This window comes from Dama dama, chromosome 12 (genome assembly GCF_033118175.1).
Source record: "Dama dama isolate Ldn47 chromosome 12, ASM3311817v1, whole genome shotgun sequence".
Lineage (NCBI taxonomy): Eukaryota > Metazoa > Chordata > Mammalia > Artiodactyla > Cervidae > Dama > Dama dama.
Window position 1 is genome coordinate 77,024,896 of NC_083692.1, and position 24,153 is coordinate 77,049,048.

Consider the following 24,153-nt stretch of genomic DNA (forward strand, 5'->3'; position numbering starts at 1 on the left):
CACAAATTTCAGTTTAAAAAAACCAAAGTGAATCACCATATGACTGAACTACACATGTGAACTACACTGTTGTCTGTAAATGAAATGGAACATCTCTTTCTTCTGCTAGATATTCACAGCTTCTTATTATTAAAAAAAAAATACCAAACAACTAAGCAATAGTGTATAGAGGTTCAGGATTTTTACTTTTAGGGGGGCAGTATGACAGGCTGATGGTAAGTAAAGATAAAAAATAATTTCTCCTCATCTCACAGATGTCTAGCAACCTGGAATCATAGGAAATAATCTGTCATCATAGAAGTGATCTTCTATTATAACTGAGCCCAAGACAAATAACATTGACTAGAATAGAAATTTTCCTTTGTCCTAGTGAAATAGTTACCTAGGTCACCATCAGAAGTCTAAGATAATCCGAAAAGGGAGCAGACTTTAAAGGGAAGTGTTTGAAAACATGATTTGAGAAAGAAAAAGGTGGCAGGGAAGAATACCTAGGTTGTGAAATTTCTACTTTGAAATTTTGTGTGTAATAATATATAACTATCCCTTACAAGGACACAAAACCATATCTGCAGTTTAATTTAAAATATTCTTTCTTCACCTGAGAAGGAAAACACAGACATTGTATTTTTAAATGTCAATCTAAATTTAAGGATACATTCACATGACCCCCAAATTTCTGGAGAATATATGAACAACTTTTTCAGGAGGAAAGAGGCTATTTTAAATGCATTTGGTGGTTCAACTTATTCTATGCAAGGATGCACAGGATATGATCTGACAGGTCATCCTACCAACCAAACCAATGTCTGCTCTGAGAGAGCTGTACCGCTCATGGCCAACAATTCTAGGTGGAGCTTTACACAAAGCCAAACAAGACTGAGCAGGCTCAGAGCAGGACATGACTTCTTAAAACACAGGTGCCAACATGACTCTTGTCAGTATATTATGGGCATGATGGCCTCTGACTTCATTGGTAGGAGGAGTTGCTAATAGGAAGGCTGAGGACAGTGTTGGATTGTGGGGAGACAGTGGGAAGGAGCAGAGGGGGTGAACAATGGGAAAATAAGAAGGAAGGAGAAAGGAATCCATAATTGTCTCCCTTAGTCTTGACTGAAGATTTAACTCATGCCCTTGAAGTTTTTGGCCAGTTCTTTATTTGTCAGCACCAAGGATCAAGCTTTTTATTTCTTCTGTTTACAGGATCCAGATTGTCTCAGATCATTCAGTTCTAACCAACAACAGTTAGTCAGGAGAGCAAGATTGAGGAACTGGACTGTTCCTATGAAACCAGACTTGTATGTTTTGTACTGTATTGTACAAAAGTCCTCCTAGTGAGGAGATGACTTCCCCCAAACTCAGCACATAGTGCAGAAGCCAATGCAACAGAGGGTCAAAATTTTGTGAAATTCCAGAAAGCTACAAAAATGATCAGGCTCATCATATTATCATCACAACTAGAAGGTTCTGCAATATATGTTTGCTGTCTCTCAGAAATGACTACCAAAAAAAAAAAAAAAATACACATAATAGAAGAACTTTACAAAAACCTCTCAACTCAGCTGGAGCAATTGCCTGTTCCCATATTCACAGAGAAGACATACAAATCTTACCCAGACATTTTTTTAGAAGCTGATGGGTAAAGGGAGTAAGATAAGGTTTATAAAGGAAGTCATTTAATTCATTCTAGGAAGAACTCCCTCACAGCTGTGTCAGAGACCATACTGCATGCCATACAGAAGCAACATATGAAGGACAGTGTTTAGAAATTATACATGATTCTTGCAGTTTTTACACCTGTTCAACTCAAACTTTTCAAGGAAGATAGTCTTCAGGGGTCCTGGACCCAATTTCCACATGTACATGGGTGGGGAGTTTACCACACAACACCAAGCACTTCGCTGGACACCAGCTGCATCCTTCTATTCAACACAGCTCCTCTGCCATCCTCTACCTGGAAATAACATAATTTCCCAAAGGTTAGGGCTCAGTACTACCAGACAGCCTCTTCTATCCCATCCCTCACTGAAACTGGAGGTTCAAATAATTTACTCCAGGGCTTCCTGGGTAGTGCTAGTGGTAAAGAATGTGTCTGCCAATGAAGGAGACACAAGAGATGCCAGTTCAATACCTAGTTTGGAAGATCCCCTGGAGTAGCAAATGACAACCCACTCCAGTATTCTTGCCTGGAAAATCCCATGGATAAAGAAGCTTGGCAGGTTATAGTCCATTGAGCTGCAAAGAGTCAGACATGACTGAGCAACTGAATACAATAACTTACTCCATCTCAGGGTGCCAAACACAAGCGTAGGTTATTATCTATACTTCTACATGACTACCTATAGACCAGACATTCCTGTGACCCCATTCTCAGTTTCAATGAATTTGGTAGAGCAGCTCACAGAACTCAGAGAAACATTTTACTCACTAGTATGCTATGCATGCTAACTTGCTTCAGTAGTATCCAACTCTTTGTGACCTTATGGACTGTAGCCCGCCAGGCTCCTCTGACCATGGGATTCTTCCAGGCAAGCGTACTGGAGTGGGTTGCCATGCCCTCCTCCAGGGGATCTTCCCAACCCAGGGATTGAACCTGCATCTCTTATGTCTACTGTATTGGCAGGTGAGTTCTTTACCACTAGCACCACCTGGGAAGACCTTTACTCACTATATCACTGGTTTATTATAAAAGGATATAAGTCAGGAACAGTCAGATGGAGAGATGCATAGGACGAGGTATGTAGAACCTTCAAGCCTTTTTCGGGTAACCTCTCCCAGCACCTCCATGAGTTCACCAACCCAGAACCTCTCAAACCCAGTGTTGTGAGTTTTAGGGAGGCTTCTTTAGATCACCATGACTGATTTACATCACCATGACTGATTTACATCATTAGCCATTGTGGATCAATTCAACCTCCAGCCCTTCCCCTCTCCCCTGTGCGGTCAGGAGGAGAAGGTTTCAACCATCCAATCAGTTGGTTGATAGTGAATAGCTTTTAATGCAAATTATTATTTGATTTTTGAATAGATAATAAATACATGTGGTATAAGACTTAAAAAGTATTCAAAGGATATATGTAGTACATGTAGTGTATATAAGAAAGTAACACTATCTCTCACCCGCATCCCCACTGTCCTCAGTATCCTAGTAAAAATACTATTAAAATTAAAATTTTCCTTGAGTTATTTGTATTTTAGCTGCTGAGTTGTAACTGTTCTTTATATATTCTGAATACTCAGCCCTTAAAAAATGCGATTTGTAAATAGTTACTCCCATTCCATGGGTTGCCTTTTTCACTTTCCTGATAGTATCTTTTGAAGCAGAAGCTATTTAATTGTGATGAAGACTGATTTATCTATTTTTCTTTACTTATTTGTGCTTTGATTGCATATCTTAAGAACCATTGCCTAATCCAAAGTCACAAAGATTTACATCAATGATTTATTCTAAGAGTTTCATAGTTTGAATTTTTACATTGAGGTCATTGATCCATTTCAGACTACTTCTTCAATCTGGTGGAAGGTAGAGAGATATAACTTCTTTCCTTTGCATATGGCTAATGAGACATTTAGAGTCCCTGACCAAAAGAAAACTGAGTAGATATAGCAAATAAAGTGGACATTAAAATGGGAATTGTTGCTAGGAATACAGAGCAGCTCTTCAGAATGATTAAGTGCACAACTGACCAGGAATATAGAATAATCCTATTTTATATGCACTGAATAATATACCTGCAAAATATATCCAACATAAATCAGTAGAGTTAATCAGCAGAATTAAATTAGTGGAATTTGTTGATTTAAAAATAGTCACTAAGCAAATATACAACTCTGCTGCCAGACGTTAACATCTATCTCTCAGTAGAAACACAGAGAAAATATTCTCTACTTATACAATTACTAAATTGTATTCTTTGCCTAATTTACATATATAGAACACTGTATCCCATAACAACAGAATACAGATTATTTTCAAATGCACTTGTAATATTTATCAAACTTGTTCATACTCTGGATCGTAAAGCAAGACTTAATCAATTTCAGAGGATTTAAATCATTCAGAACATAGTCTCTGATCACCATGATATTAAATAAGAATTCAATAACAAAAAGATAATTAAACTTTATTCCTGTACTTGCTAGATAAAATAGCCATTTTTCAAAGGCTGATGTTTTAGAGAAACATCAAAGCAAAACAGTGGTTGGGGTGGGGTAGATGTTTCAGTCCTTGAATGGAATGGTCTCCTTATGAACATTACTTCCTGTTTGGGACAGAAACATCTAAAACCCACAAGAACCCTGCACTCAGCTACTCAGAGAAGGGCTGGTCTCTGCTACGATAAGAACAAGAGAAATTTAGAGAAGAATGTCTGTCAAGCTCTGCCCTGGTCTGCTGTGGGTGTGCATGGCCACCTTTGGCTTCCGTACATGAGGCCCTAAACACGGGGCCTCAGTTTCCTCTTAGAGCTCAATGGTGGCCCCACGCAAGCTGTGACTGTCAGGAGGATTAGAGGGAAGAGAGATGGAGAAATGAACAACTAGGCAACCCTTTTCTTGGTCCTTATGTCATAACCTCGTCTAGCCCTCATGACTCCTGAGACATTTCAGAGAACCAACTCTGTCTTCTCCTTTTCCCACGGGATCCAGCATGGCTGACCAAGTCACCCAAGCTCAGAACACAGTAGCAGCACAGGAAGAAGACAATGGACTACATGTATGAAACCACTTTGGGGAAGTATATTTTGTACTGGTACAGAGAGCTTCCTGGTGGAGGGATGGAATTCCTTATTTATCATGATGATAATTCCACTCTGTGGAAATTCCAAAGAGTGGAAAATTGGGAAAAATATTCATGAGCCTCACCATCTCTTCCTTGCAACTGGCTGATTCAGCAAGGTATTTCTGTGTTCTCTTGGAACACCACAGTGATAGAAATGACAATAGAGATAATCAAAAACCTTAGAGCTGTATCAAGGCAGTCAACTGCTTAGAGTCTTAGGAAAATCCCATGAACCACAGTCAGGAAGAAGGCAGACACTGTGGTAGCACAGTTTAGACATTCTAGTGTAAGCTTTTCTTCTATAAAACATGTCCCTTTTTAAAAAAATAAATGAAAAAAAAAAAAAAAAACAAAATCATGTCCCTTTTTTATTTCAGTGTATGAAACAGCATTGTTCCCTGAGATTCCCAGCTATTATGTTTGTATCTTGGATTAATATAAATCCCAAAGTGATTTTCAAATTGTTCCTAAACAGCTACATTGAAGAAACCACTTATTTCAGGAAAATTCAAAGCAATTCAATTCTTGAATTACTGGATTTTCAGACCTGAAATTATAGGAAAAACCATTCATTTTCTCTTCCATTATCACGCTGATTTTAGTAATTCTTACTATTAAATAATGCATTTTATTACTTTGTATATTTTATAAAAACAAATTTTATAAATACATAGATATACGACATTAACATGATTCAAATAAATAAGAACTAGTTTTTGGAAAAATCTGAATCATTAAAAACAGCTTTGACTAAAACAAAATATGATCATTAGAGATTCAAAATACAGTTGAACTTTGAACAAACCTCATGAGTTTGAATGTGAGGGTCCATTCAAACACGGACTATTTTCAAAAGTAAATACAACACTACTACATGATTCTCAGTTGGTTGAATTGCAGGTGCAAAACCTCAGATAGGGAGGAATTGCATAGAAGGAGAACCAAGTATAAATTCTATGCAGATTTTCAACTGTTGGCCCCCCAAACTCCTGCACTGTTGGAGAGCCAACTGTACAACTCTTAACAAACCCAGGCAGACAAAATCTGTTTAAAACATCTGAAGCAATAGTCCTTCAGATGTGGTTGAAGAATATAATGAAAGCAGAATATCCCTGAGGGCTAAGTCACAGAACGGCTCCTTGCTTAAGACACAATCAGAGTCTCATCAAAACAGAGTAAGAAATGCCACAAGAACTAACTCTTGGGGCCCCAGACTTGCTTGAGACCAACACTGTGCATCTTTCTTCTCTTTTCCAAGAGAACCTTGCATGATATAATCCAATGTTTATTCCATAATGGTATATTTAATGTGTGGAGCTTACTTGTTTCCTTAATTTTTTCTTTTCTGCTTATTTATTTCTTCATTGATTTTCAGACCCAGAAGAGCCTGAGGAGGACTATATAGACTATATAGAATCTCAATCAGAGACTCTGCCTTTGCTCAGGAGTGACTGAACAGGGATCCTAAGTTGTCTTCCTTGAAGAAGTACATGTCTCCTACATGGGGAGAAGACAGGAAATGAATTCTCAGTTTCAAGTGGGAACGCTGACTATGGAAAGCACAATGGCTGTTCATAAATACTGACCCAGTTTCCTCTCCTCCAGCCATGCTGGAGAATTGTATGTCTCCTGAAAATCGACATGGCCATAACATTTGCTTTGGCCAAGGAAGTATGAGTAGAAATGGCACGTGTCACTTCATGATAAAGGAGTTTAATTCTCTAGATTACCTTTCAACCTCTGCTTTCTCAGACTGTGGTGACTACTGAATCTTGTATTGGTACAATATTAATGGAGGTTCGAATACCAAAACGTTAGTCCTCAGATGTATTATAGCTGACCTGGAGAATCGTCTTCATTCAAAATGGATGACATATGTGCAAATAACTCTTTCTTTGAGGCACTGATATTTTGGAGTTGATTATTACCACAGCATAACCTATCTTAACTGGTGTACCAAACTTACTTAACAACAGAAAAAAGGAGGAAACAGTGTACAAGGGCAGCTTAATTTTGACATTAAAACTTGAATGAAGAAAAATTTTTAAAGGAATACGATAGGGTCATTCAATGAACATAAGTTAAAACTTTTAAATGAAATACTAGCAAAAAGAATTTGCATTTCATATAAAAGCATAATATATGACAGTCATGTTGGGTTTCATGTATGTTTATTCAACATTTTAAAGCAATCAAAGGAGGAGAGGAGTTAAGATGGTGGAGGAATAGGATGGGGAGACCACTTTCTCCCCTACAAATTCATCAAAAGAACATTTGAACACTGAGCAAGCTCTACAAAACAACTTCTGATCACTAGCAGAGGACATTAGGTGCTCAGAAAAGCAGCCCATTGTCTTCAAAAGGAGGTAGGACAAAATATAAAAGATAAAAAGAGAGACAAAAGAGCTAGGGACGGAGACCCATCCTGGGAAGGGAGTCGTAATAGAGGAAGTTTCCAAACACCAGGAAACCCTCTCACTGGGGAGTCTGGGGGAAGTTTTCAAATCTCAGAGGGCAACCTAACTGGGAGGGAAAATAAATAAAACCCACAGATTACATGCCTAAAAGCAACTCCCAGCAGAAAAGTACCCCAGATGCTCGCACCAGCCACCAGCAAGTGGGGGCTGAACGGAGAGGAGCTGGCAGCATTGCTTAGGGTAAGGACCGGGACTGAATGCCCTGAGGGCAATCAGAGGGAGCTAAAGTGAGATAGCAACTTAAACTGTGGGATAGCAAGAGAGAGAGAGAAAATTAACCAGCGAAAAGTGCTAACCGAACACACTGCCAGCCAGTTCACAGAACAAAGGAAGGACTGAGCACTTCCAGAGAAGAGCTAGCCGGCAGCGGACCAGCCCATCCCCCGCTGGAGGCAGGAGGCAGCGGGGAGGGGAAAGGGGCAAACTCGGCGCCAGAAACAGCACCCCCTACCAAACAGCAAACAGGCTTCCAGCTTCTAACCAAAGACTTCCTGAGACTCTGGATGGTTGATATCCACCGGCAGGGTCGCGGCTAGAGACCAGCTCCCCAGAACAGACACAAGGCGCACCCGACCATCGCGCGGAAACTGAGGCTGGGACCGCGGAGGGGAGAAGGCGCACCGCACCCAGGGAGAGTGCGCTCCTCAAGCTCCTGGCTACCTGAGCTGCTCCAACCTGGGAAGGCACAAAACGCAGGCCCAACCAAGTCTGCGCTTTTGTGGAGTACCCGAAAACTGGAACCACACACAACTCAGGGCCCGCTCCCTATAGAGCAGCCTGGAGCCTGAGCAGTGTAGATGGGGAAAGCACACACGTCGCGAGTGGGGGCAAACCCAGTGTGGCCGGAACACTGCAAGTGCTCCCCACACACGCCAGTGACTTTTGTCTGCAGTGCCCCTCCCTCCCCACAGTATGACTGAACAAGCTAACCTAAATGAGAGACCACCTCCACCCGCTTGTGTCAGGGCAGAAATTAGACACTGAAGAGACCAGCAAACAGAAGTCAAATAAACAAAGGGAACCGCTTCAGAAGTGACAGGTGCAACAGATTAAAATCCCTGTAGTTAACACCGACTACACCAGAAGGTGCCTATAGATATTGAGAAGTGTAAGCTGGAACAAGGAGCTATCTGAATCTGAACCGGACCCACACTGCCCACAACAGCTCCAGAAAAATTCCTAGATATATTCTTACTATTTTTTTTAATTAAAATTTTTTTCTTTTCTTTTTTTTAATTTTTTCTCTTTTATTTTCTTTTAAAATTCACTATTACTCCTCTATTACTCCTTAATTTTCATTTTCTTTTATTTTATTTTAAAGTCCTCTATTACTCCTTAATTTTCATTTTCATTTTCATATATTTCTACTATTTTTTAAATTAAATTTTCTTTTCTTTTTTTCTTTTATTTTCTTTAAAAGTCCTCTATTACTCCTCTATTACTCCTTAATTTTCATTTCACTATAACCTTGCAAAAAAAAAAGACCCTATTTTAAAAGTGAACTCTATAAGTATTTCTTAAATTTTTATGTTTTTGTTTTTAATATTGTATTTTTAAGAGTCTAACCCTTACTCTTGAGTTTTAAATTGTTTTTTAGTAATTGATATCAATTTTGCACATTTAAGAATCCAATATTCAATACCCATTTTTACTCCGGAGTGTGAATGATTACTCTCTCCCCCTTTTGACTCTCCTTTTTCTCCCCCAGATCACCTCTATTTCCTCCCTCCCCCTTCTCTTCTCAGTCCAATTCTGTGAATCTCTGTGGATGTTCTGGGCTATGGAGAATACTTAGGGAACAGAGTACTGCATAGATCTGTCTCTCTCCTCTTTAGTCCCCCATTTTCTCCTCCTGCACATCTCTATATCCCTCCTCCCTCTCCTCTTCATGTAACTCTGGAAACCTCTCTGGGTGTCCCTCACTGTGGAGAATCTTTACACCATTAATGTAGAAGTTTTATTATCAGTGCTGTATAGTTGGAGAAGTCTTGAGGCTACTGAAAGAGTAAGACTGAAATCCAGAGGCAGGAGACTTAAGCCCAAAACCTGAGAACACCAGAGAACTCCTGACTACAGGGAACATTAAGTAATAAGAGATCATCCAAAAGCCTCCATACCTACACTGAAACCAACCACCACCCAAGAGCCAATAGGTTCCAGAGCAAGACATATCATGCAAATTATCCAGCAACGCAGGAACATAGCCCTGAGATTCAATATAGGGGCTGCCCAGAGTCACACCAAACACATAGACCCATCTCAAAACTCACTACTGGACACTCCATTGCACTCCAGAGAGAAGAAATCCAGTTCCATGCACCAGAACACCGACGCAAGCTTCCTTAACCCGGAAACCTTGACAAGACAATCGACCAACCCCACCGACTGGGAAAAACCTCCACAATAAAAAGGAACCACAGACCACCAAAATACAGAGAGGCCAATCCAAACACAGCAATCTAAACAAGATGAAAAGGCAGAGAAATACCCAGCAGGTAAAGGAACATGAAAAATGGCCACCAAGCCAAACAAAAGAGGAAGAGATAGGGAATCTACCTGAAAAAGAATTTGGAATAATTACAATAAAAATGATCCAAAATCTTGAAAACAAAATGGAGTTACAGATAAATAGCCTGGAGACAAGGATTGAGAAGATGCAAGAAATGTTTAACAAGGACCTAGAAGAAATAAAAAAGAGTCAATTAAAAATGAATAATGCAATAAATGAGATCAAAAACACTGTGGAGGGAACCAACAGTAGAATAATGGAGGCAGAAGATAGGATAAGTGAGGTAGAAGATAAAATGGTGGAAATAAATGAAGCAGAGAGGAAAAAAGAAAAAAGAATCAAAAGAAATGAGGACAACCTCAGGGACCTCTGGGACAATGTGAAACGCCCCAACATTCAAATCATAGGAGTCCCAGAAGAAGAAGACAAAAAGAAAGGCCATGAGAAAATACTAAAGGAAATAATGGCTGAAAACTTCCCTAAGATGGGGAAGGAAATAGTTACACAGGTCCAAGAAACCCAGAGAGTCCCAAACAGGATAAACCCAAGGCAAAACACCCCAAGACACATATTAATCAAATTAACAAAGATCAAACACAAGGAACAAATATTAAAAGCAGCAAGGGAGAAACAACAAATAACACACAAAGGGATTCCCATAAGGATAACAGATGATCTATCAATAGAAGCTCTTCAGGCCAGAAGTGAATGGCAGGACATACTTAAAGTAATGAAAGAGAATAACCTACAACCCAGATTACTGTACCCAGCAAGGATCTCATTCAGATATGAAGGAGAATTCAAAAGCTTTACAGACAAGCAAAAGCTGAGAGAATTCAGCACCACCAAACCAGCTCTTCAACAAATGCTAAAGGATCTTCTCTAGACAGGAAGTACAGAAAGGTTGTATAAACGTGAACCCAAAACAACAAAGGAAATGGCAACGGGACCATACCTATCAATAATTACCTTAAATGTAAATGGGTTGAATGCCCCAACCAAAAGACAAAGACTGACTGAATGGAAACAAAAACAAGACCCCTATATATGCTGTCTACAAGAGACCCACCTCAACACAAGGGACACATACAGACTGGAAGTGAAGGGCTGGAAAAAAATATTTCACGCAAACGGAGACCAAAAGAAAGCAGGAGTCGCAATACCCATATCAGATAAAATAGACTTTAAAGTAAAGGCTGTGAAAATAGACAAAGAAGGACACAACATAATGATCAAAGGATCAATCCAAGAAGAAAATATAACAATTATAAATATATATGCACCCAACATAGGAGCACCACAATATGTAAGGCAAATGCTAATGAGTATGAAAGGGGAAATCAACAATAACACAATAATAGTGGGAGACTTTAAATACCCCACACACCTATGGATAGATCAATTAAACAGAAAATTAACAAGGAAACACAAACTTTAAATGACACAATGGTCCAGCTAGACCTAATTGATCTCTATAGGACATTTCACCCCAAAACAATCAATTTCACCTTTTCTCAAGTGCACACAGAACCTTCTCCAGAATAGATCACATCCTGGGCTATAAAACTAGCCTTGGTAAATTCAAAAAAATGAAATCACTCCAGTTATCTTTCTGACCACAATGCAGTAAGATTAGATCTCAATTACAGGGAAAAAAAACTATTAAAAATTCCACCATATGGAGGCTAAATAACACGCTTCTGAATAACCCAGAAATCATAGGAGAAATCAAAAAAGAAATCAAAATATGCATAGAAACGAATGAAAATGAAAACACAACAACCCAAAACCTATGGGACACTGTAATAGCAGTGCTAAGGGGAAGGTTCATAGCATTACAGGCTTACCTCAAGAAACAAGAAAAAAGTCAAATAAATAACCTAACTCTACACCTAAAGCAACTAGAGAAGGAAGCAATGAAGAACCCCAGGGTTAGTAGAAGGAAAGAAATCTTAAAAATTAGGGCAGAAGTAAATGCAAAGAAACAAAAGAGACCATAGCAAAAATCAACAAAGCTAAAAGCTGGTTTTCTGAAAAGATAAACAAAATTGACAAACCGTTAGCAAGACACATTAAGAAACAAAGGGAGAAGAACCAAATCAACAAAATTAGAAATGAAAATGGAGAGATCACAACAGACAACACTGAAATACAAAGCATCATAAGAGACTACTACCAGCAGCTCTATGCCAATAAAATGAACAACTTGGAAGAAATGGACAAATTCTTAGAAAAGTATAACTTTCCAAAACTGAACCAGAAAGAAATAGAAGATCTTAACAGACCCATCACACGCACGGAAATCGAAACTGTAATCAGAAATCTTCCAACAAACAAAAGCCCAGGACCAGATGGCTTTACAGCTGAATTCTACCAAAACTTTAGAGAAGAGCTAACACCTATCTTACTCAAACTCTTCCAGAAAATTGCAGAAAAAGGTAAACTTCCAAACTTATTCTATGAGGCCACCATCACTCTAATACCAAAACCAGACAAGGATGCCACAAAAAAAGAAAACTACAGGTCAATATCACTGATGAACATAGATGCAAAAATCCTTAACAAAATTCTAGCAAACAGAATCCACCAACATATTAAAAAGATCATACATCATGACCAAGTGGGCTTTATCCCAGGAATGCAAGGATTTTTTAATATCTACAAATCAAACAATGTAATACACCACATTAACAAATTGAAAGATAAAAACCATATGATTATCTCAATAGATGCAGAAAAAGCCTTTGACAAAATTCAACATCCATTTATGATAAAAACTCTCTAGAAAGCAGGCATAGAAGGAACATACCTCAACATAATAAAAGCTATATATGACAAACCCACAGCAAACATTATCCTCAATGGTGAAAAATTGAAAGCATTTCCCTTAATGTCAGGAACAAGACAAAGGTGTCCACTCTCACCACTACTTTTCAACATAGGTTTGGAAGTTTTGGCCACAGCAATCAGAGCAGAAAAAGAAATAAAAGGAATCCAGATAGGAAAAGAAGAAGTGAAACTCTCACTGTTTGCAGATGACATGATCCTCTACATAGAAAACCCTTTAAGACTCTACCAGAAAATTGCTAGAGCTAATCAATGAATATAGTAAAGTTGCAGGATATAAAATTAACACACAGAAATCCCTTGCATTCCTATACACTAACAATGAGAAAACAGAAAGAGAAATTAAGGAAACAATACCATTCACCACTGCAACGAAAAGAATAAAATACTTAGGTGTATATCTACCTAAAGAAACAAAAGACCTATGCATAGAAAACTATAAAACCTGATGAAAGAAATCACAGAGGACACAAATAGATGGAGAAATATACCATGTTCATGGATTGGAAGAATCAATATGTGAAAATGAGTATACAACCCAAAGCAATCTATAGATTCAATGCAATCCCTATCAAGCTACCAACGGTATTCTTCGCAACTAGAACAAATAATTTCACAATTTGTGTGGAAATACAAAAACCTTGAATAGCCAAAGCAATCTTGAGAAAGAAGAGTGAAACTGGAGGAATCAACCTGCCTGACTTCCGGCTCTACTACAAAGCCACAGTCATCAAGACAGTGTGGTACTTGCACAAAGACAGAAATATAGATCAATAGAACAAAATAGAAAGCCCACAGATAAATCCATGATATGGACACCTTATCATCGACAAAGGAGGCAAGAATATGCAATGGAAAAAAGACAACCTCTTTAACAAGTGGTGCTGGGAAAACTGGTCAACCTCTTGTAAAAGAATGAAACTAGAACACTTTCTAACACCATACACAAAAGTAAACTCAAAATGGATTAAAAATCTAAATGTTAGACCAGAAACTATAAAACTCCTAGAGGAGAACATAGGCAAAACACTCTCTGACATAAATCACAGCAGAATCCTCTATGACCCACCTCCCAGAATATTGGAAATAAAAGCAAAAATAAACAAATTGCACCTAATTAAACTTAGATGCTTTTGCACAACAAAGGAAACTATAAGCAAGGTGAAAAGACAGCCTTCAGAATGGGAGAAAATAATAGCAAATGAAGCAACAGACAAAGGATTAATCTCAAAAATATACAAGCAACTCTTGCAGCTCAATTCCAGAAAAATAAAAAACCCAATCAAAAAGCGGCTAACAAACACATGAAAAGATGCTCAACATCACTCACTATCAGAGAAATGCAAATCAAAACCACAGTGAGGTACCATTTCTCGCCAGTCAGAATGGCTGCCATTCAAAAGTCTACAAGCAATAAATGCTGGAGAGGGTGTGGAGAGAAGGGAACCCTCTTACACTGTTGGTGGGAATGCAAGCTAGTACAGTCGCTATGCAGAACAGTGTGGAGAGTCCTTTAAAAACTGGAAATAGAACTGCCATATGACCCAGCAATCCCACTTCTGGGCATACACATGAGGAAACAAGAGCTGAAAGTGACACGTGTACCCCAATGTTCATCACAGCACTGTTTATAATAGCCAGGACATGGAAGCAACCTAGATACCTACCAGCAGACGAATGGATAAGAAATCTGTGGTACATATACACAATGGAATATTACTCAGCCATTAAAATGGATACATTTGAATCAGTTCTAATGAGATGGATAAAACTGGAGCCCATTATACAGAGTGAAGTAAGCCAGAAAGATAAATGCCAATACAGTATACTAACACATATATATGGAATTTAGAAAGAAGGTAACGATAACCCTATATGCAAGACAGAAAAAGAGACACGGATGTATAGAACAAACTTTTTGAGTCTATGGGAGAAGGCGAGGGTGGGATGATCTGAGAGAACAGCATTGAAACATGTATATTATCAAATGTGAAACAGATCGCCAGTCCAGGTTGGATGCATAAGACAAGTGCTCAGGGCTGGTGCACTGGGATGACCCAGAGGGATGGGATGGGGAGGGAGTTGGGAGGGGGGTTCAGGATGGGGAACACATGTAAATCCATGGCTGATTCATGTCAATGTATGGCAAAAACCACTACAATATTGTAAAGTAATTAGCCTCCAACTAATAAAAATAATTGGGGAAAAAAAATAAAGCAATCAACGTAATAATCCCCATTAATAAAAATATCATCCCAACAGTTACACAAAAGTGTAATCAACAGTCACTCAAAGTAAAGAAATTAATTCCCAACAAATTAGGATTGAAAGAAAAGCTTCTTCATTCTGGTAAAGTGTATATGCTACAAACATAAAGCAAATACTAAACTTAATGTTGAAATGTTAAGTGTTTTCTTTCATTGAAGTCAAATAGCACTATCCCTATTAAAGTGTGTACCGGGCCCTAGCCAGTTGTAGAAAGGAAAGAAAAATAAATAAAGTTTTAATAACTAGAAATCAAGGACTATATGATAGTCACACATATATATGATTGTGAGATAAACAATCCAAAATAATCTACAAATATATTACATTACTAATGCAGTTGAGCAATATAAAATATAAAATATATTTTATATGCAAGTAACTAGAAATGAGATGAAAATTTTTTTAAAATTCTTAAAATAGCATGAGTCAAAATCCTTAGGAATAAAATTTTTAAATATATTTATAAGACCACAGCACAGAAAATTACAAAACACAAAGAAATTAATTTCAGTTGTAAATAAATGGGAGGATATACTATGTTCATGGATTAAAAGATTCATGAAACAAAAAATGTCATAGTCTTTCACATTTCTTAAATAGATTCAACTCTCTGTATGTACGTAAAGGTGAAAATCAGTTCTAAAATTTGTATATTTTAAAAGGCCAAGAATCTTTAAAACATACTGAAATTTAAAAACGAAGTAGGAGGACTTCCTCTACCTTAAATATTAAGCCCATGAAGTTAAAACTGTGGAATGAGTGAAAGAATAGACAACTAGATATAGACCATCAGCTCAAAGTATTTCATTTGCTTTTCACATATCTATCTTTCCCCTTCTTGCTGTCTGCATCAGGAGGTCGATATGAGGGAACCACATCAATATGGCTCCTTTGAAATGAGTGCTCTTATAAAAGAGGCTCCAAAGAGAGCCTTTGCCCCTTCTACCACATGAGGGACAGCAAGAAGGCATCACCTGTGAGCCAGGAAGCATACCCTCACTAGACACCCAATCTGCCAGTGCCTCGCTCTTGTACCTCCAGCATGCAGAATTGTACGGGAAAAAATTTCTCTTGTTTTGAAGCTACTCAATCCTCATTTGTTAAGGAAGTCCAAATGGATTAGGGCAGAAACAGAGTAGGAGAGTGGTTGCCCAGATGGAGTTTCATGGGGAGAAATGATGGGTGACTGCAAATGGGTATAGGTTCCTTTTAGAGATCACAAAATGAAAAAAAAAAAAAAAAAGAGAGATCACAAAATGTGATCTAAAATTGAGTGTGGTGACAGTTGCACAACTCTATGAAGATACTAAAAACATTGAACTATACAATTTAAATGGGTGAATTATATGACATATAAGTTGTATCTCAAAGAAGTTGTTATATAAAAACAAACCAACAAAAATAAAAAGTACCACAATACTTATAGTTCTCTGTGCTTGATCTGGATTGTCCATATCACCTGACCTCTGCAGTAATAAACGCCAGATAAAAAGCTGTACCTGACCATGACTTTTGTGTTATATAACTAGATGATATAATGACTCTTATCTTTCATATTTCCTTCTGTAATCCCAATATTTCTCTCATTTATATATTGACATCAACCTTAAAACACTATTGCTAGTTTATAACCTGGTGCATAGTAGGTGCACATGTAGATTAAATTAACAGTGACTATATGACCACCATGCCATGGACTACCACATTCTCAAAACCAAGATTTCCCTTTCCTAAATTTTTGAATTCTCCCATTTTTGGAGGATGGGGAGTAAGAACTGGTGTGCTGTCTATCTGAATTTTGCATTTATCTTCACTGCTGGATGAATAAAGTGTTAGTTGCTCAGTTGTGTCTGATTCTTTGCCACTCCATGAATTGTAGCCCACCAGGCTCCTTTGTCCATGGAATTCTCCAGGCAAGAGTATGGGAGTGGGTAGCCATTCCCTCTTCCAGGTGATCGTCCCAACCCAGGATTGAACACGGGTCTCCTATACTGCAGGCAGATTCTTTACCACCTGAGCCACCAGGGAAGCTGTATACTTTTGTTCAGTTTGTTTTCCATAAAATCAGAATCTTTGGTTTGGAATAATTTTGAGAGTCACTCCATATAATTCTATATAACTTCTCCTAGTCTATATTAATTAATACATTCACTCAACAAATTAGTATTAAATGTAAGCAAAACCTGTGTCAAATCCCATGCTAAACAATGAATAAACTGGCCTTTGGAAACTGCCCTCCAACATGGGAAGTTCAAGATAATAAGGGAAGTAAAAGGCATTTGATTGAGAGATATTTAGAACTATTTCTGTGGGAAATATCTCATAGAAAAATAAAATTTCTAAAATTGTATATGTCCTAAAATTCCCAAGTGACTGAAAATGATTCTGTCTTTAGAGTACTATGTTAGGAAACCTTGCCACTAGAGGGCCAGAGGGAGCACCTGTGAGACAGCTGTTTACAGAGTTGAAACACAAAGCTTGAAAGGCTGCTGAGGAAAGGAGTTCATATATACAGTCACAAGAGGGGGCTGTTACTTCTGCAAACCAAAGCTCCATCCAGGGTGACAGAGAAGTGATCATTGAGTTGTACAAAGAATTGACTCTTATCCCCTTTATCACCTGTACTTCAAAATTTCACATTGAGTGTGTGCGCAGTTTTAAGGACATGAGTAAGCCATTTTCCAAATGCAGAGCAAAGAGCTGACCCTCCACAGGAAAAAAAGAGAGAAGTGATTAATAGTTTAATTTTAAATGGCCAAATATTTGTTGCTAGAGTGGAGTAATAAGCTTAGATATTGTAACAGAGAAGGATGAGTAATCTTAAATTTTATTCTATCCCCTTTCTTTAATAATAACCATTTTGGGGGATAACAGAAATAGCTTTATGGTTATTTTTGTCTCTCTTATAAGATGGCTTCATTTCATTTCCCTTTCCAAATTTTATTTTCCCCTCTTTTCCTCTCTTCTTTTCTCCTACTATCCTCAATTCATTTCACCCCAAGTCATGAGCAACGAGACTAGTAACTATGCATTATAAAGGACCCAAGTGAAATAGGAGTAAGTACCATACAAGTCATTGGTTCCTGGGCCAAGACCAGAGGAATTCAACAATGTTCATCTGAAATATGCTCACACAGACATAGACTATTTATGTTTGAACTTTGAAAATAACCTTAATGTAAACTTTCTGAAATATGGCTTAACATTGGGGAAATATTATTAGTCTCTTTTGAGATTTGTGTTTAGTCCTGGGCATGGGAGTAGCCCCAATCAAGAGACAGCTGATGCTTGGCTGGGGAACACCCCAATGAGCTGCCTGGTGTGGGCTGTGCACGTGGCTGCTGATTTGGCACTTGGGACCTCCCCCAACTTAGGCTCAGACACAGATCCTGAGCTCTGAGGCCTGGGACTTCAACTATGAGACTGGTGACAGGAATAACTCTTCTCCTAGCTTTGGGTAAGTGATCTGGACCTAAGAAAGAATGACTTTCATGGCTAAAGACAAAGACAGATGTCTGCTGCTTTCACTTCTCCCACTGTGCTTTACCAAACTACAGGGAAGAATGTGCATCTCTGTGTTTCTATGTGTCTGTGTGTTTGTCTAGAGACCCTGATCATCACTGTAAGAGGCTATCACATCCTCTACTCACAGATCTCCTGAGTCTCAGTTTTCAGACTGTAAGGAGTCTGGGGCTTCATTGAATCCAAGGGTCATGGAAAACAATTTATCTTTGGCTTTGTGGCTCTAAGTAGCTCAGTAATACATACTAGTAATACTTGTCTTGTGCAACAAATATGAAAATCCTCATGGACAGGGCAAAGAAAGCCAGAGTGGGGAATTCTTGCAGTGTTTATGAATCTGAGCTTTATGCGCACCCTGATTTGACAATCCGGAGCTAATCGATTGTTTCTCAATACCCCAGGTATGTTGGGAGATTCTAAGACCACACAGCCAAACTCAGCAGAGGGCGCTGAAGAAGAACCTGTGCACTTGCCCTGTAATCACTCCACAATCAGTGGACCTGAGTATGTATATTGGTATCGACAGATTTCCCACCAGGGTCCAGAGTACTTGATTCATGGTCTGAACAACAATGTGACAAATAGGATGGCCTCTCTGAGCATCGCCAAAGACAGAAAGTCCAGCATCTTGGTTCTGCCCCAGGTCACCATAAGAGACACCGCTGTGTACTACTGCGTCCTGAGAGACACACACTGGGACAGGCGGGGCTGCATCTGTGCAGTATGTCTTTGGTGGGGAAGGGAAGCAGCAGCAGAGTACTTTGTTAGAGCCAGTTTGGAAGGCAACCTTACTATACCCGTGAAAACATGTGATAGGCATATCCTTAGTTAACAATATTGTAGTGAGCACTTTAAAAATTACTAAGGGAATATATTTAAAGTATTCCTATCACAAAAAAACAAATAAATAAAATTTTAAAAATAAGGAGAGCAAGAGAAAACTTGTGGACATAACCAGTATGTTTATGACATGGATTATGGTGATGGTTTCAAGACAATATTTTTCCCCAAAACTTATCAAGCTTTATACATTAAATGCATACTGGTTTTTGTACATCACTCATATGTCAAAAAAGTTATTTTTGAAAAATTTCAACACACTGACCTTCATAATATTAAACTTGTTTGCTTCTTAAAAGACACTGTTAGAAAAATACAAGAAAAATACAAAAGCCACAGACTAGCAGAAAGTCTTCGCAAAATATTTAACAAAAGATCCATATCTAGAATATATATATTATATATAATATGTATACTATACATATAAACTCTTACAATTTAATAAAACAAAAATTTATTGTTTTTACATGGGCCAAAAATTTGAACTCTTTACCAAAGTATGCCTATGTATGGTAAATAAGTACATGAAAAAATGCTCAGAATCATTATAGTATGGGAGATGCAAATTAAAAGAATAAGATATCACAACATACCTAATAGAATGGCTGAAATAAACATGACTGGCGATTCCAAGTGTTAATGAGGTTTTGGAGCAATTGGAGCTCTCATACAGTGCTGCTAAGAATGTAGATGGTCCAACTGCCCAAAACACAGTTTCACTATTTCTTCCAAAGTTAAGCATACACATATCACATAACCTAGCATCTCCTTGCCTACTTATAATCCAAAAGAAATAAAACCTTATGTCATACAAAAAACACTTAGACATGAATGTTCATAATAGCTTATAAAAGAGTAATTGAAAATAACCTTAAAGTTCATCAATTGGTGAATAAATAAATAAGTTGATATACAGCTGCACAGTGGAACACTACTTAGCAATTCAAAGGATGAACTACTAATAAATATAACAACATAGATGAATCCCAAAATAAATATGCCCAAACAAACCAAGAGAAATTATATAATCTATGATATTATTTACATAACATTATAGAAAATGCACACCAGTGTATAGTAAGAAAAAGCAGAGTAGTGACTGCTTTGGGATGAATAGGGGTTGGAGGGACATAGTAGGAAGGCATATAGGAGGGATTAAAAATGAGCAGAGAATAGGGCCACTAGGGAACTTTAGGATCGTACATTTGCTCTTTACCTTCACTGTCATAATTTCATCTTTGTATGCCCATGTAAAAAATGATCAAATTGTATATTTTAAGTATATGCAATTATTCAGTGGTCAAGTATGTCTCAATAAAGCAGTTTTTTTTTAAAGAATAAAACCAAAAGCAGATAAAACCTAATGATGAAAAACAGGCTACAAAAACAGAATTTTTCACTTTCTCATAATTACAAAGGGGGAACTGTTTCAAACATGTGCATATCACAGGATATTTTATGTATCTCGTAATAAATAGCATACTCTGTTGTAAAAAGGGATATAATCCATATGTAAATTAATTCCCAAAAGTCATGAATTATTCAACATTTCTCAGTCTAGCCAAGGGACGGCAGTGTCTAAAAAATATTTGAGTTAGGTTTGTGTAGTGCTGGACAAAGAAGAAACCAGAAACCTGGTTTCTGATTGGTGCAGTTTCCTGCACCAATGGGAGACCACTGAGCTACAGTGACCTCTGCTGGGGAAGTGCATTCAAGAAAACCTGATTGGGCTCTGTTTCCTAAGGAATCATGGATGGAGACTCTTCTGCAAGTACTGGAAGGGACATTGGAGTTGCAGACAGCCTGTGAGGATGTAGTTAAATGTAGGGGAGTCAGGAGACAATGCCAACTTCCTGAAGGCAGGAACTGAGTCACCTTTAATCCTGGGAAAGCCCTTTTGAGACCCAGATACAGAAGTAAAAGTAGACAGTCTTCTGTGTTGATGTAATAACCTTGTTTGCCTGGGAGAGTGAGGCAGGGAAAGAAAAAACCATCTCTAGTATGAACAGAAGATCTTATGTGGGTCTCCTGTATTCTCTTTACTTTTGAACAGGTCTCAGCCAAAAACTGGACCACTGATCACAGTCCCTCATCATCCAAGAGAGAGAAGATTTCACCATAAACTGTAATTCAGCAGAGAACGCACATGCCTTATACTGATGCAGGCAAAAGCATAGTGAAGGTCTGATCTTCTAGATGATGTTGTGGAAAATTAAAGAAGGAAAAAGTCAATGAAAAATAAGTGCCAAGTCGAATGAGAAAAAGCAGAAAAGTTCCCTGAATATTACAACCTCACAGTCCAGCCACTTGGACATCAACTCTGTAGAGAAGACACATAGCGATCTCCAGACCTCTCCAGGCTGTCCTGAAATATACAGCTGGACCACAGATGCTCCTTGACACAGGACTCCTGAGGGGTGGCTGAGACACTTGCTGAGATGAGGAGCCTAAGAAAGATGCTATTGTCCCATTGCCAAAAGAAAAGGAAAGAGGTCAGAGCAGAAGAAGCTATGCCTTCATTCCAAAATTTAATTTGGCTTTTTGTGTTGGTAACTGTTACTTTTTAGTAGATAAAACCTGAAACAGGGGTGAGAATAGCATGAATGTCAGTGATTGCTGCAATAACTGTGCACAAATCTTGTGCCTTAATTGTCCCTGGGAAACTCTTTCCTATCTGTTATTCACATACCTTGTTAATAGAAAGAAATTCTGAGTCATTTATCAGGTTCCTTGTGGCATATTAAGATGCAACATGAGTACTGGTACAACAATATTGACATACTGGGAAGACTCATGGGGAGTACTTTTTTCTAAGTGTATGTTATAAATATAGAGGTAGACCAATAGATATATGTGAGAGTGGGTAGGATAGAGGCAGAGAGAAAGAGAAGAGACATAGCTCAGCATCTAATCTGGTCTCCTACTGGCCTTCACTACTCCAACATCGGACCTCACCTGTTCTCACTGCCCATGGGCTGCAGTCACACCCAGTTGGCCTCTCACCTTTGATATAGCTTCACTAAGAAACAAGTCATACTCAGTCCTGCGCAGAGCTCAATTTGTAGACTTTTTTCACTTGTCTTACTGTTGTTGTCTTGTTTCACTTGTGTGAAACAATTGTGTGTTGTTTCACTTGTCTTATTGATCTGATAAAAATATCAGAACTTAGGACCAGAACTGGGACATGTAAATCTTTTGTCTTTAGTCCTTCACAATCATGTTACTTTATCTGCCTCCCTCCCATCTCTGTTCCTGCTTCATATCCAGCCCCTCATGTACCCTGTGACCCTTTACTACCCCTTTCACAGACCCAAAGTCTAATGTTTCTAGTCACTGAACTACTTTTTGAAATCTTTTCTCACTTTATGGTTTCCATATCCATTTCCCAAATCAGTCTTTAAAATTGAATGATTTATATCCTAAATTACATTCAGTTCAACATGCTGGATTAACTGTACTCAGATTGTATTTGCAAAGGGAATGATACAGGAGATTGAAAAGAAGTCACCTCAAATGTGCATTTTCAGTTGTTATAACAGTTGGGTACGAAGAATGTTTCATGGTAAAACAGTTTCCCACATTTCCAAACCATAGTGTAGGTCATGTGCCTGTGTGTAGGGCAGATCCCCTGAGCAAGGGTGCCAGCACCAGTGTTGGTATTTTTTAGAATACCAACAATTTGTTCAGAAGGAAAATATACTACAAGAAGGAAAAAGGATAAAGATTCTTTTGCTTGACACTACACACAATAATTGGCAGCATCTGTTATGTAAGATGGATTTCATTTTCATAACAATCATGGAAATAACGGTGTACAATACACATTTAAAGAACCATATTCATTTAGATTTAATATAGTAGAAGGCATCAGATGGAGATATCATTATCTTCATTTTGCTGATGAGAAAACTGAGAGGCAGAAAAATTCCCATTAAGTAATGCTTCTGAGAACATGAATTCTGCGGAAGCACAGGAGACACACGGCCACTCCAGAGACACTGAAGCCACTCGCCCATTATGTAGTCAGTCCTAGCCTCCACCATCTTCCTTTCATTAAGTGCCACTGACCAAATTTTCTCATGGTCATCGCTCACTGACCTGGGGCCTGGAGGTAGGTCACACTTTGTACCCATTTCCCCAAATGGCATATCAGAAAATGGTGAAAACTGGGTCATTTTGCTCCTGATCCTATCAGGTAAATGAGCTAGATCTTCTTTGATTCCAAAAATCTCTCCCCAGGGACAATGTATGCAGTCCTGGAACTGTCAGTTTCCTGCAGTTGAAAGCAGGGCCCTAAAGTTACTTCTGAATACATTCAGAAAATTAAGATCATGGCATCTGGTCCCATCACTTCATGGGAAATGGATGGGGAAACAGTAGAAACAGTGTCAGACTTTTTTTTTGGGGGGGGGGGGGCTCCAAAATCACTTCAGATGGTGATTGCAGCCATGAAATTAAAAGATGCCTGCTCCTTGGAAGGAAAGTTATGACCAACCTAGATAGCATATTAAAAAGCAGAGGCATTACTTTGCCAACAAAGGCCCATCTAGTCAAGGCTATGGTTTTTCCAGTGGTAATGTATGGATGTGAGAGTTGGACTGTGAAGAAAGCTGAGCGCCAAGAATTGATGCTTTTGAACTGTGTTGCTGAAGACTCTTGAGAGTCGCTTGGACTACAAGGAGATCCAACCAGTCCATCCTAAAGGAGATCAGTCTTGGGTGTTCATTGGAAAGACTGATGTTGAAGCTGAAACTCCAATACTTTGGCCACCTGATGCGAAGAGCTGATTCATTGGAAAAGACCCTGATGCTGGGAGGGATTAGGGGGCAGGAAGAGAAGGGGATGACAGAGGATGAGAGGGCCGGATGGCATCACCAACTCGATGGACATGAGTTTGAGTAAACTCCGGGAGT

General features: G+C 38.5%; 1 pseudogene; it reads left to right on the forward strand.

Moving 5' to 3' along the window:
• Positions 1 to 18,224: 18,224 nt before the first annotated feature.
• LOC133066973 (T cell receptor alpha variable 26-2-like) lies at positions 18,225 to 19,203 on the forward strand (annotated as a pseudogene).
• The last annotated feature ends 4,950 nt before the right edge of the window (positions 19,204 to 24,153 follow it).